The 13,840-nt window shown below is 37.1% G+C and overlaps 1 pseudogene; it reads right to left on the bottom strand.

Annotated features, from left to right (window-relative positions):
• Positions 1–8,077: 8,077 nt before the first annotated feature.
• LOC107940615 (probable leucine-rich repeat receptor-like serine/threonine-protein kinase At3g14840) lies at positions 8,078–13,611 on the bottom strand (annotated as a pseudogene).
• Positions 13,612–13,840: the final 229 nt, after the last annotated feature.

Consider the following 13,840-nt stretch of genomic DNA (forward strand, 5'->3'; position numbering starts at 1 on the left):
TTAGAACAAAAAAAAAAGTTTCGACAAGCACATTTGAGCAAATACCAATTGAGCACCTTTGAGCACCAAAGCCTCATGAGCATCTCGCCCTTGATGGGGTTTGAACCTTGACCCATATCATATAGGTCACTTGTTGGGGTAGATGGTACCACTAAGCAAGCAGGAGAAGCAAAGGGGAACAATGGTGGTGGTTCACCCAAGCAGGGCGGAAAGGTTTTGTATTTAGTGGGTAGGAGTGGTGGAGGAAATGGTTTAAGAGTAAAGGAGGAAGTAAGCTGGGGGAGAGAATGTTCTGTGTCTAAATGATCTATCCCTTCTTAATGTAGTGAGAAGACTTATATATATATGATAAAGGGTGCGTCATGTGTCGAAGTCTCACTAGCGGTAAAGTCATAACTTGTTTCCTTGTAAGGATGACGATTTAACTGTTTACATTGGTGACGTGACATCTTAAGATGACTAAACAATCAGTGGATATGAGGTTCTATGCACCTTTTACGAAGGTAATTTGCGATAGAATATCTGTTGAAGCTGGTCACCATGCAGCAAAAGCAGTCAAAAAGCAATACAAGCTGTCGAGCCATGCATGCAGCAGCTAAAGTTCAATGCTGCTGTGTAATTTCAACTTATTTTGTTACTCCAAGTCATATTTTGTAATCTAGTTGAATTAGAACTAAGTTGATAATGTATTTTTTGATGTATTTTGTTGACATTTGAGCTGATAGAATAGCTTTACCAAGTGTGCAAGCATAATTTTTCATTTTCAATGTAATTAGTGGAGTTAGGTAGTGTTGAGGTGATGTTTGCCTTACTTCCATCAGAAAAATGGTTGATATTTGTATTGGCATTATGCCGTTGTTTTTCTTTAATGAATTTTCATCAAGTTTATTCATTCAATATACTCTCCCAAGTTCTTGCTTTATTTTTTTTTCTTTTGAAATCCAAAAATTCTCTGCTTGTTTGCTGGCCAAGTCTCGAGCCTTGTAGCTCAAGCCATTGTGGTAGAAGGCTGTTCTTGCTCAAAACAACAACAATTGGTATCTAGAGCTGCAATCTTAGTGGACCTGTTTTCTTTTCAACTGTAAAATCGATGGCTTCATCAGGCTTCTCACCAGCTGCTCCACCAGTCTTCAATGGAGAAGGCTATCACATATGGGTGGTCAAGATGAGAACCTACTTGTAGGTTCGATCTATGGGAGGTGGTCAACTTAGATGTTGAACCAGCACCACTCAGAGCCAATCCCACAGTGGCTCAGATCAGGCAACATGCTGATGAAAGGACCAAGAGGTACAAAGCCATGTCTTGCATTCAGAATTGTGTCTCAGATATAATCTTCACAAGAATTGTTACAGGCCCATTTTAACCCGAAGCCCAAACCTAACCTACCCAAAACAAACCCATTTACCCGGGGCCCAATTGAAGCCCAAAGACCCCAGACCCAACAAGGAGTCAGACTAGGGTTTCAGTCGCTGAAACCCTAGTGCCCCACTTGCGCCGCAGCCACCGCCCCTGTCATGTCTTCTGCTGCCACCGCCCAAGCACCTGCCACCACCGCCCATGCCCACTTGCTCTGCAAAACCTGCAAAACAACAAAGAACAGAGAGCAAAAATAAGGCTATAAAAGCCGAAACAAGCATGTAAACAGGAGGCTTCCGATTTTTTGTAAAAAAAGAACAAAAAGAAACGCATTAGCAGAAAGAAATAAAAGCAAACAAACAGATTCCAGGTTGTTATTTCCATCAGATTCGCATTTCCTTTTTTATTTATTTTCTTTATTTTGTATATCAAATAGAAAACAAAAAAGGACGAGATGAAGCCTTACCTGCGCCGCGCCGGAGAGGAGGGAAGGCGAACGGATTCCTTCTCTTCTTTTCGGTTTTGACTCGTTTTTTAAAGGATTCGACTTTGAATCCGAGTTCTAAAGGGAGTGGGCTTCAAGCGGGGCTAAGAAAGGTTTCGTTTTGCACCTCCGGCTGCCGTCTGTGGCGGAGCTACGACGGAGGTGCGCCGGAGCCTTTGGTCGGTTCCTGGGGAGAGGGTATTGAGAGAGTTCTGACTCTCTCCCTGTTTTTGTTGAAAATGAAGATGAAACTGTTTTTTTAATATTTTTTTTTGGTATTTATATTAAATTTAAAACGGCACCGTTTTGATAGGGTCAGGACAGCCCCAAAACGACGTCGTTTTGGGCTCCTGACCCGAGACCCGACCCGTACCGCCTGGGATCCGAGTGTTTTGGACCAGAGGGGTTATTTGCGCCCTCAGTCCTTCCGCTTTTGAGGCCGTTTACAATTGGGTCCTATTCCCTTTTATTATTTGTTTTAATTTTGCCCTAAATTTCCATCTTTCTTGCGATTTGGTCCATCGACCGTCTGCTCAGGCTTTGTTGGAACGACGTAGTTTGGTCCACGTGGGAATATTTTCCATTTTGACCCTCCGTCCTTTCGCGTGAGTCACATTTTGGTCCTTTTCGTCCTTTTTATTCCAAGTTCGCCCAGTATTTTCTTTTTTATTTCGATTTAGCCCTTTTTTAGCCACTTTATTATTTTGTTTATTTTATTATTATTATTATTATTTACTATTATTATCTTTACTATTATTGTTAGTATTATTACTACTATTATTATTACTATCATTATATTTATACCTATATTTACTTACATAAATCTTAGATAATAGGTGATTTATTATATTATTAATAAAATTGCGTATATACGTATATGTATATGTATTCTTTTAACTTATTTAATATATACATACAAAATCATATTTTCGTATATTTTATAATTTGTATATACATACACTTATATCTATATTTTCTAATTTTTATAAATATATTTATATGTACATACTTATATTTTTATATACTTTCTAATTCGTACATACCTATTTACATCTATATTTTTAATATATTTTAAACATATACATAAATATCACTATTTATTTTTATTTTATTTTATTTTTATTTGTTATTATTATTTTCAAATTTTGATGTATACTTACATATATATATCTTTACATTTTATAATTTTATTCATTCATTTATTTACATTTTCATTATTATTTTGAACGAATGCTTTAATTTTATTTGCTTGTATACATTGCTATTTCGTATGTTATCGGTCTGTACCTTTTATTTTTCTTATTTTCGTTGCTATTACTTGCAGTGTTTTTACATCATCGTATTCATATTTATTTAGTTACGCATATTAACATCTTATCTTATTTTTACTGTTTCGTGAAAAATATTTCATTCAATGTATGAATTATAACTTTTTGAGTAAACAAAATTTCGTGTTTAGATTTGAGAAAGTAGTACCCTAACTTACTGGGTTTCGACTTTCACAATAAATCTAAAGACACGAATCTTTTTAAACTCAAATTTTAAATGATCTCGGGATAAAAAAAAATCGCGTCCTAACTTACTGGTCGTGATCTCATTTTCAAATCCGAGATGGCTAAACCTATCTTTTAAATAAGCATTTTTATTCGCGTATCGAGAACTCGAGACGTTGTATCCTAACTTACTGAATATGATGTCTTTTCTCGAATAACGTGAAATATGCCCCTTTTTCTGAAAGTTTTCAATGTTTTAATACAAGGATCGTATTTTTTAAAAAATTCCTCAAACTTCTCGATCTTCGACACTAAGACATTAAGTAATCAACTAGGTACCAATCTTGGGCGTATCGAGGGTGCTAATCCTTCCTCGTGCGTAACCGACTCCCGAACCCGTTTTCTAAATTTCGTGGACCAAAACCGTTGTTTTAATAAAATCAAACCGTTTATTAAAAACAACCATTTTTCGAGGTAATCCAATCACACCTCATAAAAAAGGATTGGTGGCGACTCCCATTTTTGTTTTCATTTTCCAAAATCCAAGTCGACCCGTTTCTCATCAAAAAAAGCTGTCAACAAGAATTATGGCCTGTGAGACACCAAAGCAAGCCTGGGACAGATTTAAACAGGAGTTTCAAGGGACTGAGAGGACAAGGCAGCAACAGCTACTGAATTTGAGAAGGGATTTCGAAAACTTGAAAATGAAGTAGGAAGAAACTGTTAAACAATACTCAGACAGGATAATGGCTGTTATAAACAGCATAAGGCTCATTGGAGAGTAGTTCAATGAAGCTAGGATAGTGGAGAAGGTGCTTTCGACCTTACCTGAGAGTTATGAAGCAAAAATATCTTCCCTCGAAGATTTAAGGGACCTGACCAGTATCACTCTAACTGAGCTGATCAATGCTCTTTATGCACAAGAGCAAAGAAGAGCCAACAGACAGGAGGAGCACCAAGAAGGTGCCTTTCTAGCCAAAACCAAGCCTGTCTCAAGCTCTTCTGTCAACAAAGGCAAGAAGACTTGGAGAGACAAGTCAAAGTCAGATTTTACAAGAAGATGGGATAGACCATGCAGGCATTACAAGAGGCCTGGTCATCCAAAGGCCAAATGCTGGTTTATGCCAGATGTGCAGTGCCAAAACTGCAAAAGATGTGGCATGTTGAAAGAGTTTGCAAAGACAAAAGCAAACCAAGACAAAATCAACCCCAGCAACAAAATGTTGAGGCTCGGGTAGCTGAAGAAAACAGTGACCAGGAGGAGCAAATTTTTGTTGTATCTTGCTTATCAACTTAGAAAAAAGTCTCAAATGGTTGGCTTCTAGACAGTGGTTGTACCAATCATATGACACCAAATGCTGCCATATTCAAAAATTAGACAGAAGTTGCAAAACAAAAGTAAAAATAGGAAATGGTCACTTCATCAAGGCAAAAGGCAAGGGTGATGTTTCAATCTGCACTCCCACAGGTAACAAGCTAGTTTCAAATGTGTTATTGGTACCTGAAATTGACAGAAATTTGCTCAGCATAGCTCAGTTGCTTGAAAAGGGATATACTATTGTATTCAAGGACAATGAATGCCCAATTAGTGATCCAAGAGGATCCATGCTTATGACAGCGGCCATGATAGACAAGAGTTTTGTTGTGGACTAGAACAAAGGCCTACATAGTGCCTATGCTGCTTCTTCTGATGAGTCTAAGCTTTGGCATCAAAGGCTTGGTCATGCCAACTACAGATCTATGGACCAGCTAAGTAAGGAGGATCTGGTTGAAAACTTCATCCATTCAGTTGAGAAGGAGGATGTTTGTGGAAAGCAAGCTAGACAACCATTTCCTTCAAACAAGGCCTAGAGAGCCTTTGAAAAGCTTCAGCTTGTGCACATTGATGTGTGTGGCCCCATGAAGACTGAATCATTAAATGAAAGCAGGTACTTCATCTTGTTTATTGATGATCATACTAGATTTTGCTGGATTTTCTTTTTGAAACAGAAATCAGAAGTGGCCTCTGTATTTTTGAAGTTCAAGGTAACTATTGAAACATAAACTGGTTGCAAGCTTAAGACCTTAAGGTCTGACAATGGAATTGAGTACACCTCAACTCAGTTTCAACCATTCTATGAAGATGCAGGGATTAAGCATCAGCTTACCAATATCTATACACCTCAACAGAATGGCGTTAGTGAAAGAAAGAATAGAAGTTTAACGGATATGGCCAGGTGCTTACTGTTTGAGAAGAATTTGCCTAAAAATTTGTGGGTAGAGGCAGTCAACGCAGCAGTGTACATTCAGAACAGGCTTCCTACAAAGGCATTGGCTCACAAAACACCATTTGAGGCCTGGTTTGGGTTCAAGCCATCATTGGCTCACCTAAGAGTCTTTGGATGCTTGTGTTACGCTCAAGTACCAGCTGTTAAAAGAAGCAAGTTGGATAAGAAAGCTTAAGTAAGTATTCTGGTAGGCTATAGCTCAGTCAAAAAGGGCTACAGGATCTTTGATCCTTCAACAAAAAAAGTGACAGTGAGTAGAGATGTAGTGTTCAATGAGAAAGCATACTGGAATTGGGACAAAAATGAGCGAGAGTCAGTTTCTGAAGATCTTGTGGGTGATCAAATTGAAGCTGATCAAAATGGTCTTGGAATGGACATAGATGATGAACCAATCAGGGGTACAAGGACATTGGCTGAAATCTATGAAAGGGCTCAAATAGCTCAGGTAGAACCAAGTTGTTTTGAAGATGCTGAAGCTCATGCAGGCTGGAAACAGGCAATAGCTGATGAGATGGCCATGATCAGCCAACAGGAAGGTCATTGGGGTAAAATGGGTCTATCTAGCCAAACACAATGTTGATGGGAGTTTAAGCAAGCTTAAAGCAAGGCTAGTTGTAAAGGGGTTTAGCCAGAAGTATGGTTTGGACTACCTAGAGACATTTGTACCAGTGGCTAGGCTAGACACCATTAGGCTGCTGGTAGCTTTAGCAGCTCAGATGGAATGGAAAATTCATCAGCTTGATGTAAAGTCAGCATTCCTCAATGGTTTTCTTGAAGAAGAGATCTATGTGGAGCAACCTCAAGGCTTCAAAGTGCTAGACAAGGAAGACATGGTCTACAGGCTCAAGAAAGCCTTGTATGGCTTGAAACAGGCACCAACGGCCTGGTATAGCAGAATCAACAGCTATCTGCTCAGTTTGGGTTTTCAAAGAAGCCTTAGTGATCCAACATTCTATGTTAAGAAGGAAGGAGCTGTAACATAGCTCATTGTGTCTCTGTATGTTAATGATCTTTTGATCACAGAAGGAGACCAAGCAATGTTGGTCGATTTTAAAGCCAAGATGGAGCTGGAATTTGAGATGTCTGATCTTGGAAGGTTGACCTACTTTCTTGGCATGGAGGTTTCACAAACTGAAAATGGAATATTCCTAAGCCAGAAAGCCTTTGCCTCAAAATTTTTTACTAAGTTCACCATGCAAAACAGTAAAGCAACAAGCACTCTTGTTGCTATGGGAGAAAAACTATCGAGCCAGGTCATTTCTGAGCAAGTTGATGAATCTATTTATAAGAGTCTAATTGGTTGTTTGCTATATCTTACTGCCACAAGGCCAGACATTATGTTTGGTGTAAGCTTACTCTCGAGGTTCATGCACTGCTGCAATCAGAAGCATTTTCAAGCAGCAAAAAGAGTTCTCAAGTACATCAAAGGTACCCTGAGCTATGGAATGTTGTATAGCAAGGCTGAGAGCCTTAAACTGGTTGGCTATACCGACAGTGACTGGGCTGGCTCGATGGATGACATGAAGAGCACCTCAGGGTATGTTTTCACCCTTGGCTCAGCCATTTTTTGTTGGAGCTCGAAGAAACAAAATGTGTTGCTCAGTCAACTGCTGAGGCAGAGTATATAGCAGCAGCAGGAGCTGTTAACCAAGCTATGTGGCTAAGAAAAGTCTTGATTGATTTAAACTTGCATCAAGAGAGAGCAACAGAGATAATGTGTGACAACAAATCTGCTGTTGCAATTGCAAAGAATCCGATTTTTTCATTGAAGAACAAAGCACTTCAATATCAAGCTTCATGTTGTTAGAGAAATGGAACTAGCTAGAGAAGTGGAACTGGTTCATTGCAGTTCTAAAGAGCAGCTTGCTGACATCCTAACTAAACCTCTTAATGTATCAAGGTTTATTGAATTGAGAAAGCAAATGGGAGTTTGCAACATGGAGACCAAGGAGGAGTGTTGAAGCTGGTCACCCTGTAGCAAAAGCAGTCAAGAAGCAACACAAGCTGTCGAGCCATGCATGCAGCAGCTGAAGTTCAATGCTGCTATGTAATTTCAACTTATTTTGTTACTCCAAGTCATATTTTGTAATCTAGTTGAATTAGAACTAAGTTGATGATGTATTTTTTTGATGTATTTTGTTGACATTTGAGCTGATAGAACAGCTTTACCAAGTGTGCAAGCATAGTTTTTCATTTTCAATGTAATTAGTGGAGTTAGGTAGTGTTCAGGTGATGTTTGCCTTACTTCCATCAGAAAAATGGTTGATATTTGTATTGGCATTATGCCATTGTTTTTCTTTAATGAATTTTCATCAAGTTTATTCATTTAATATACTTTCCCAAGTTCTTTCCTTATTTTTCTTCTTTTGAAATCCAAAAATTCTCTGCTTGTTTGCTGGCCAAGTCTCGAGCCTTGTAGCTCAAGCCATTGTGGTAGAAGGCTGTTCTTGCTCAAAACACCAACAAGATCATCTGGTAAGAGGCATGTCATGAGATAACTTGATATTAGAGGTCTACCCAATATGACATCCGCATAAAGAAGACACATGTGTCTGTGGAAATGGTATAACAAATTCCTTTCTAGTTACATGTTCGACAAAATATTAAATGCTATGCTGATTAAAAGTTTACAAATGTATCTTCAAAGCATACAATATATGATTCCTAATTAAGGTATTCCAACAGTTCTGTTAATTTGTTGAAGTTGAATTGTTGTCTTGCCAATACGAAGATATCGAACTGGCCAGATATAGATCAAAAGATGAAGTCCATTGCCCATCTCTTAACATACTCTTTGCCTGGCTGTTGTTTTCCGCGTCATTTCCTTCTACTCTCCCGTACAACTTTTTTGCATCTAACTTGCTTGCATAAATACTTGAATCCATGAGTATGTCCGAAACAGACGCCCTGCCTTCAAGCACGCTCACCACCATAGACATGGAAGGCCTTGCCGCTGCAGTAGGATTTGTGCATAAGAGAGCTACATCCATCATCACCATTGCCTCTCCTGCGTTACAATGAGCGGCTACCCTTGGATCAATTAAATCCAACAAATTCCCCTCCTGCTTCAACGTATGAACCTAGAAACAAAAAATTTAAGTACCACAACAAAAGTTATGGAAATCAACCGAAATTGAAAAATAAAACTGTAACATCATTGTCAGATTTGTTATTTAACATGCCTCTTTCAGTATATTTTGCTAAGACAACATAATTATCAACATGGATTTATATAATGGAATTAGGAAAGAGAGTTCTGTTACCACATCGAGAAGATAGAAATATTCTTTCTTTACGCGGTTGTGTTTAGTGTTGCACGTGCCACTAATAATTTCTAGGGCTACAATTCCGAAACTATATACATCTGCTTTATCAGTTAAACGTCCATGCATTGCATATTCGGGAGCCATATAGCCACTGCAAAGTTAAGAAGATAAATCAAATCTAGCTTCTAAATTGCAAACTGTGACAAGCAATCTGAAGTGGAACTTACTAAGTTCCGGCAATCGGGTGCTAATGTGGGTATTGTCTTCTTCATCAAGCTTGGCCAAACCAAAGTCAGATATTTTAGGGTCTAGATTCTTATCAAGCAACACATTGGTGGCCTTAATGTCTCCATGGACAATCTTCAACCTTGATTCTTCATGGAGATAAGCTAAACCTCTTGCTATACCAATGCAGATCTTCCGTCTAGTTGGCCAGTCTAATGTCAACTGAAATTCTTCTGGACCTTTCAATAACCATAATATAAAAGAGATTGAAGCTCAGATATGCTAACATACTTGTCCTTATATATCTGTGAGTGTCGATAATACCGAAGGGAGATAAAGTAAATCAGGTGAACGAGATGTACCAAATAATGCACGAGCAAGGCTGTTGTTTTCCAAGTACTCATATATAAGCATCAATTGATTTCCTTCAATGCAACATCCATATAGCTTTACTAGATTAGGATGTTGTAGAGCTGAAATCATGCCAATCTCCGTCACGAACTCACGATTTCCTTGCTTTGATCTAGTGGATAGCTGCTTGACAGCGATTTCTTGGCCATCTGCTAGAATGCCCTACATTTTGAGAAGCATTACACCAGGTTCAGTCATAAAAAAAGTGACCAGTAAATGAATGTGTAGCTAGAACATGATAGATACCTTATAAACAGGACCGAAACCGCCTTCTCCAATCTTATTAGCAGCATCAAAGTTGTTTGTTGCGTCTTTAATTTTCCTTAAGGTGAAGGAACCAGTCTGCAATTCTATACCTTCTAGATCTGTTGAAAAACCAAAGCCAAATACATAAGAAACATTTAATTATTAGATGGCTTCTAATTAACATATCTGTTTTCCTAATCCTATTTGGTGCATAAATGGTAAAATAGGCAAGGGATAGGTATATTTTATTGCCGTTACATGTCTCACGAATTTTGGACATAATTAATTTCTCTATACATACCTCGTTCCAATGTACTCCTCCGTCTTAAGCATCCACTCCACCAAAGGATTCCAACCACAAGCAAGAAAGTAGTGAATGCTGCTGCAGCCACAATACCAACCTTCGCAACTGCACTGATACCTCCCCTACTTTCGGATCGAGGTTTATAAACTGAAATCGAAGAAAATTATATAAACGTTATCAATGAACATGAGATAACACTCTAATTGAAGAAAACTATATAAAGAGTTAGTTACAAGCTTGAGATGGCACAAGTATAGTAAATATTGCAATTAGTTCATACAGTCACACATAAGATTATATGTGATAAAGCCATTAAAGTAGTTGGGTGTTGAACAAGAATAGGTAGTTTCCAATAATATGAGAGATTTAGACTCTAGCTATCAACCTACCAGGATCCAAGACAGATATTGCAGAGATAAGAGGACCATAAACTCCTCTCATGGGAATAACTGTTGTTCCTTTTCCAGTCCACTGCAAACGGATCTCCAAAGTACCATCCGAAACTTTTGCAGTGAAATTCTTTAGAATTGGTTTGCCAGCCCCACCTGCTTCATCCTTAATATTGAAATCCTTCAGCTCCCGCTTTCCCTGCAAATTATCCATTCCATTTGACCAAACTTCCCATATATGCATTCACACGCAAGGATGTCATATATGCAGCCACATGGCTGTAATCTTAGCTTAACTGGAGATTTGATTTTGAACCCGTATTAGGCCGAAGCGACTTCACTAGCTCTAATTCTAATATCAGAACTTGCTAAGAAGATATGAACAGAAATACCTGAATGTAAACGTCAAATATCCGCCTTCCTAAGCTGCTATAATTTTTACCATCAGTGAACTGTATCTCCGCAAAATGGAGGCTCACGTTGTATGTTGCATTGTGCAGGCAAAACGCATAATAAGTCAAAGAGCTTGGTGAAAGACGTGCATTGCTGTAAAGCTGACCAATACTCGAACAAAGTTGTTTATTTTCCAAAACTAATACATCCTCCTCTGTGTGATCATCCAAAAAAATATCACTGCTGCTAAATGCCCAATGAGTAGTACTTCGATAAAATGTTGAAGTCCCAACTTTATCAGGATCAGCTTCATAGATGATATTATTAATAATTTCTTCTTTTCCACCACAGTTTATATAAAAAGAGTGCAAAGCTGAGGTATAATGAAACAACAATTCAATAAGTATTGCAGGAAAATACAACCAAAGTGAAATAGCCATTAGAACTTAACATTGTTAAGCATTATATGAAATTTCCACTTACGTTCCACTGGACAGTTAAGGTTTCCCAAACATGAAACAACTCCGCTATTAAAATAATTATAAGCCCCAAAAAATTGTTAGGCATTGTCTTTATAAGAGCAAAATTGCAGGTGGATCAAAGAAAATGATGGTTAACACTTACGAATTATTGATCCTTGAAGTGCTTGCAAACAAGTTCCTATAGATGATAAGGACATATTACATAAACCATAGCTAGTAAATTGAAGATCCACTCGTAAATAAAAAAGAAAAAAAATCTCAAAAAACAGAGCTTAGGTTTTTCTTACAGGCCACTTTTCTGACAGTCATCAACACCACCTGTACTTGTGAAGTTGTTATATGAAAGATCTCTGCAAACAGAATAGTTCAGAATATTAGTGTGATGATCAAGCTTCTTGAGAATATAATTTGTTGTCACTGAACATTTGGAAGAGAATTTCACATTTTTCTATTTGTATTAAGAATCCATTGAGGGATTGCTCCAGTAAACATGTTTCCAGTTAAAAACCTGAGAAAAGAGCATCATGAAGTTTCTAAAATGAGATGATGTCCAATAGGAAGAGTTATCAATTAAAATTAAACCCTTTTTACAAATCAGATAATTATATGTGTAAAAATATATATATCTCACAATTGTTTCACATCTGGAAGAGAAATTTTAATTTCTCCACTCAGTTTGTTGAAGCTGAGATCTCTGCAAGAAAATATTTAAGTACAATTAGAACTTAGAACAACAATATTTGGATAGTCATTTCAATGCACCAACATATATGCATGCATGATAAAGCATCTAGTGGAGTAATTATGCTGATATAGGATGAAATAAATTGAAAGAGATAATTTTCTTCTGTTAGGAACTGAAACCTATTGGTCTATTACTCACAAGGTCTCCAGCTTTGGCATATTTTCAAGAGAAGTAGGTAGCTTTCCAATGAGATTGCAGCTCCTCAATATCCTATAATACAATCACAATAACACTCCATTATTTAAGTCAGCAAATATAATGCTCTTAAATTTAATCAATCTCATCCTTATAGTAGAGCTTTACTTACATATATTCCAATTTAGACAAATTACTAAGTCGTGGAAAAGTTGATTCAACTCCATTCAAGTCCGTAATCATTCTGTAAACAAAATATTCAACAAACAATATCCTAAGTGTTTATACTATATATATATATATGCATAGTTGAAATCTTTGAAAGGTAAGATTCATTGCTTACAGAAATTCTAAGTTTCCTGAAGAACCAATGTCTGGAATTGGTCCACTTAAACCACTTGCGACAGTACGTCTGTCATTATCAAAGTTGGATTCATTTAAATCATTGATAAAAGCACAATATTTCTAATGACAAAAAAAATTAATTGAAGTTCTCACATTTCCTTAAGGTTTGTCCAATTCTGGAAAATAAAACCGGGAATCTTTCCTGTGAAGTTGTTATCACCGATCCGGCTGTTGAATAATCATAATTAGAATGGGTATGAAGTTAAGACCATGAATCAATTCTGGATGAAATATATAGAATAGGTGAATATGAAGCTTACAAAATCTTCAATGTAGTCAGCCTAGCAAATGTTTCAGGCAATTCACCAGTAAATTTGTTGGAATTAAGAAACCTGCAAATTAAGCAATAACAATTCGCAATACCAAGAGGAAACAGATATTAAACAAACCGAAGAAAAAAAGCCGAGTATGAAAAGATGGAACTAAATGAAAGATTTAATAAAAAATTCCTTCACTATATATAGCAAATTTAGAAAGGATGAGCCTCTCACAGTCTCTCAAGTTTTGGTAGATTCCCCAGTGCAGCAGGCAAATTTCCTGAGAAGCTATTGTGCTCAAGGACTCTACACAATTTTTCAAAACAATTAATGAGATTAATCCTGTTCGATAAGGAAAAGGTATTGTACTCTTTAGATGCCCCTCAAGGTTTTGTCCCCATGCCTCTAGGGTGGTTCAAACTCATGACCCCAATGAATACAGAGAGCGGGGGAAAATGTTGAGGATGCATTAATGGCATCTAAAAAAACAATATTTTGACTTTTTCAGCACGATGCTGTAATAACATTAATAAAAAAATTAGTGAAAATTTGATCATATATAATGAAATTAGGAATATTAGGCTAAAACTTGCAATGTACAAAGCAACTCACAAGCTGGTAAGACTGCTCATGTTTGCCAGCTCCTCTGGGATTAAACCTGTTAAACGATTCCCAAGAAGGGAACTGCAATATTGTATTTATTTGTCCAATAAAACAGGGAAGGAATTAATCCAAACTTCTGTAAATTGAACAATGAATATTTAAAAGATAAATTCAAAGATTATTTTAACCATATAAATATGAAAGGAAAAAAAAAAATCTTACATTTGGACGAGTTGGTGCATAGAACCCCATTGAGGAGGAATGGAGCCACTAAGATAGTTGCGAGAGAGATCACTGTAAAAAGTGTTATTACAGTAAATATGTCTCATTAATTAAAATGTAGAATCAATCTATATAAAGTATAGAGGGTGAAAAATC

Source organism: Gossypium hirsutum, chromosome A01, assembly GCF_007990345.1.
Source record: "Gossypium hirsutum isolate 1008001.06 chromosome A01, Gossypium_hirsutum_v2.1, whole genome shotgun sequence".
Classification (NCBI taxonomy): domain Eukaryota; kingdom Viridiplantae; phylum Streptophyta; class Magnoliopsida; order Malvales; family Malvaceae; genus Gossypium; species Gossypium hirsutum.